Below are 4,971 nucleotides of genomic sequence, written 5' to 3' on the forward strand. Positions count from 1 at the left end.
GTGACAGACCTTGTAGAGGCTGGAGTCAAATTCAGGAAGGGAAACTCTAATGAAGAAATACTGAACATAAGATTCAAAGATGGGGTAATGGAGATACCACCATTGTTGATTCAAGGAAGCACAGAACGGCTCTTTCGGAACCTCATTGCTTATGAGCAGTGCAATTATTTATTGCCTAACCGAATCACATCTTATGTTGTGCTTTTAGACTGTCTTTTGAACTCATCAAAGGATGTGCACTTACTAGGGGAGAAAGGAATAGTAGAGAACTGGTTGGCCACTGAAGAAGATGCTTCCCTTTTCTTTAGCAGGTTATGGAAAGGTGCTACTCTCCACAAATTCTATTATGTGGGAATTTGCCAGAAAGTGAATGCATATTATAGAACAAGTTGGCATAAGTGGCGTGCAACACTAAAGCGTGACTACTTCAACAACCCATGGACCATAATTTCCCTCATTGGTGCTATTGTACTGCTAATTCTTACCTTCTTGCAAACCATTTTCTCTATCCTAAGTTATCATTAGTTCTTGTCTTTCATTTCATTTCCTTATCTGCTAACTCATATTCAGTTACCTTAATTATTTGATGAGGAGAATTCCTACGTAGCCGATGGGAAACATTTTCTTGTATAAAGCTCTCTACGGTTGTTAGATGGGCCAAGATTAATAAAGTTAATTTCACCGAAAAGATAAACAAATTTAAGGAAAATACTTATAACTACGTTAGGACCCTTACTGTTAATCTCTGTTAGGGAATTTATGCTGACAGCAGCGGGTTTATTTATTTATTTATTTTTAATACCAAACTATTCTCATCAAATCTAAACTACTTGATATACCCTTCTCTTAACCAGTTAAGCCCCATCACATACCATTCATCATCTTCATCCCCAAATCATGAAGGCGCGCAGCGGCGGTATTGCACGATTTGTCGCCCCTTCTCTTAACAATTTTGACCGCAAGTCGGTGATGAGCGGTGATGAGAGAAAGATGTTTGCGCTTTTTCTTCCCTAAATCAAGAAAGATATCCAAATTCCATTTGTTCTAGATGGAGATCAGAAGAGGAAACAACAGTCAAAGTCTCTTCGTCTTGTCTTTTCTCTCTCTTCTCTTTGGGGTTTTGGGATGTAGACACCCTTCAGGTCCAAGCACAATGGTCACTATAAGGGGTGTTTTGTTAATAGTGGCATTCTTTAGAGGGTGACATTGTAAATTTCTCTTTATTTTATTTTATTTTTTTCGTATGTTCATAGGTCTTCCAATAAGGGTGCTCATTTTCTTGAAAGGAAGCCTTTAAGTTCAAGTTATGCAAATCTTGGTGGCCTTCCCCTTCGGCATTGCTTGTATCCCCTTCAATGGGTAGTTGTTGTTCCTTTGCTGACTTTCTCTAATAAAAAATTCTCTTTAATGTTGACCAAAAAAAAAAACAGACCAAGGAAAATAAACTACGTTTGGTATATGTTCTCAGAACGTTTTCTGAGAGTGGAATGCATTCTAGAACATCAAGAACAAGGTTTGGTGTAGATTATCATTCTGAAATTTTGGAAAAATTTGGGTACCCTACTTCTCTCCAACCATCCTCTAAGCTGTTGGATGGGTTTGGCCCCCCCTCCTAGTACTTGGTGATGCTTGCTCCTTCCATCCATTGGATGGGTGGTTGGAGAGAAACGGTAGTTGAGAGGATATTTTTTTCAACAAACCTCGTCCTGGAATGCTATGGAAAAAAAAAAAAAAATCTACGTCTGTGGTTGGAGGGAAACAGTAGTTGAAGAGGATCTTCTTCCAACAAACCTCTTCCTGGAATGCTAAGAAGAAAAAAAATCTACGTTTTTGAGTCTTCTCATATCATCTAGAATTCGCAGAATGTGTCAAATATTGACGTAGAGGAGAGGTGATGGGAATAAGGAAGTGATTATGGTGAAAACGGTCAAGATTTTTGAGAATCAGGGGGCGCAGGTGGCCAAAGCCAACGAATAGTTGGTGCGGTGGTAAAAATATGAAGCTAGTAATAACACGACACCTATCGATGGATCCGAAGATGCGGGGCTAGCCAAACGGCTCAGGCCCTACGAAGTTGTCCATGATCCACCTAACCTGAGGCAAACGTCCATGACAGAAGCTGATTGGCCGAAATCGTTAAGAGAACATAATTGGCAGAACGACTAAGCTAGCACCAATATAGAAGGGACATCACATGAGGGATACTCCTGTGGTTGCCCGAATCATTAAGTGGGCCCAACTGTGCCGCCCTTGACTGAATAATAGGTTCTCAGAAGCTCTACTCATCGGACAGCATATGCACGATTTGTCACTTGGAGCAAGTAGCTCATCAGCCACGTCATTTGTTCCTGGCCGCTCGGCCCAAGATCCTGACAGATCACCTTCAAGATATGCTCCAAAAGGGAGCTGGCCAAACCCAACTCACATGCCACAAGTTATGGAACAATTCCTAGTGGGGATCTCACTAGAACATTGAATCTTCCCTCGAAGGAAAGTAATCTTGCAATATTTCCCGAGATATGACCAATGCGAGGGGTCCCCATAACGACAACATTCACCATATTCACTTTCCTACTACAACTTCTGCTGTATTCAGACCCACCTACAACAAGAAGCTATCAAAGTGGGACTCTCAATCTATAGCTGCCATCTTCAGCTAAAAAAACCCAGGTAAATCTCTTTCTAAGGGACCGATCCTTTTCCATTCTTACTAGAACTATCTGTTCATGAAGAATCTAACTTAGGCATTGAAGAGTCCCTCGTCAGATCAGCCCGACGTTCATTGTCTTAGGTCTATTCTCTTGTGCAGGATACGAGAACAACCTAGGACGATTACCAGCTGCAACAGTTGGAAAACAAGAAGGCTGGGTGTGCTCAATGCTCAACAATAGCAATTTTCAAAGGTGGAAGCAGCCCAGGCGTTGGCCATTCCAGAAGCTGAGTTGTAGAGGGAGGTCTAGTGGAGGAACAAGTTGACTTGATCGGAGAAGATGAAGGCCAAGTTACTCAACAACGCTAGCGTCAAATATAAGGCAAAGGTATGCGACCTTCATCTACTCACAGACTCAAAATTTAAGCTCATTACCATCTGAGTCTTAAAATATTTGCTAATGTTTTGGTTTTAGTACTAGGCAAATGTAGCCTCTATGAATTGTGGTGTTGTAGGTTGTACACAGGAGTCATAGGTCAGGGGGTCTCCTTCAAGGATTACAATGCAGCAGAGAATAGGACTATAATTTCAGTGGCTGATAGACAATGTGTGCCGACTTGAAACTGATCCAAATGCCGACTTTAATGAATCCTACAATGCTTTCTCTATTATCGCAAGAAAATAAAGACTATAACTAGCGTTAATGGTTGTTTTAAAGGAAATTCTTATATAATTGTCATACATATTGATATGTTGACCAAGGGAACTGTCTAAATGCCAACCCGAGTGGACAATATGATGCATTCTCTACTAGCCTGGTAATATCCCCAGAAGGGGAAAAAAAAGAAGAAACTGAAGCTCATTGGTCACAACAAACACTCAAATCGAAATGAGAAAAAAGTGTAAAAGAGCATTATCAAAGCAAGTATCAAAAAACAATTGCCACTAAGGTAGTGATTCCTTCATCGTACAATTACTCTACCATCCATATTTCAAATTGGCTTGTTACGCTACATTCATTTTCAAGAAGTATTGAAGCATTAATAGATGAAATTTATTTTCCATCTTTGTTATGAAATGGTTAGTATTTGTCGTTCGTTCAAACAACCTGACTTCAATGGTTTTTTTTTTTTTTTTTTTTTTTTGAAATTATACTCCCCTCCCCTGACCTTTGGCTTAATATCATGTTTCCCTTACGTACTTTCTTATATAGCAATAACCTCCCCTGTAATTTGAAGATTCTATCAAATGACCCCAAAGTGATTGATGCTATTAAACTGGCTTGTAAAAAGACCAATTTACCCTTCTAGTGATGTATACCTATATTCTATTCTGACTGACGCTGTCAGCATGAGTCCGATTCATCACGACATTGTTGTAACAGGATCCCTTAGAAGTCATTTTTGATTGCCCGACGCACCGCTCCGGCGAAGCAAAACAGGTTTTTGCGGTTGCGTGACCTCATGAAGTCTTGCCACTGTCGTACCTCCGATTGGGTGCGGGGATGGAACTCGGTTGGGTAGGGGACACCGACGTCGAAGTAGTCCCAAGGGTTCTACTCGATGAGGAGGCGCGTGATGTTCCTCATCGCCGGCATTTAGTTGTAGCTAGACCCCCAATCGCCGTCTATAGAGCGGTGGAAATCCCAATTGATGCGACCCGTCATCATGAAATATCCCAACCGTCAGATCGGTTCAACAATGGGTGCTACCATATGACGTGTTTCATATTGGATTCTTGAAGAATGTACCCAGTATCATGCGTTGTGTTTGCTTCAATTGTTCAAAAATACTTGTTGATGAGGCACTCCTGCACGAGGTCTTCTTTCTTCGTTTCTGTTGGATTCTTATTAGGACAGTTAGCGTCCCACTCGAACTCCACCTCTAGAGTCATGCTCACACTCAACAACCTCTCCTACATTGTAGGAATTTTCAGTGAGCACAAACTCTAGAGACTACTTGTAGTCCAAGACTACCTCATGAGACAGCAGAGTTGGAATAGGACTCTAACATGTGATAATAGACTTTCTATCCATTACTCACATATGTTAACAGAGTCCTACCCTATTACTATTGGAGTTTGAGTCTCTCATATGTGATCATAGAGTTTGTCTATAACTCAATAATTGTAATCTCTATATAAGAGTACCATTGTACACTCATTAAAGTTAATGCCAATAGACTATTTCAACATGGTATCACGAGCCGCATAAAGCTCCACCGAGCACCTTCCTCATCCCCACGTTTTCCTCCCCTTCTCTTATTACACCCCACTACGTCTCCAATAACCCACACCTCCCCATCTTCCTCTCTTGCAAAAAA

At 40.9% G+C, this 4,971-nt stretch overlaps 1 pseudogene; it reads left to right on the forward strand.

Annotated features, from left to right (window-relative positions):
* Nucleotides 1-543, forward strand: part of LOC122065876 — a 9,120-nt pseudogene extending 8,577 nt beyond the window's left edge.
* Nucleotides 544-4,971: the final 4,428 nt, after the last annotated feature.

Source organism: Macadamia integrifolia, unplaced genomic scaffold (assembly GCF_013358625.1).
Source record: "Macadamia integrifolia cultivar HAES 741 unplaced genomic scaffold, SCU_Mint_v3 scaffold2132, whole genome shotgun sequence".
NCBI classification, from domain to species: domain Eukaryota; kingdom Viridiplantae; phylum Streptophyta; class Magnoliopsida; order Proteales; family Proteaceae; genus Macadamia; species Macadamia integrifolia.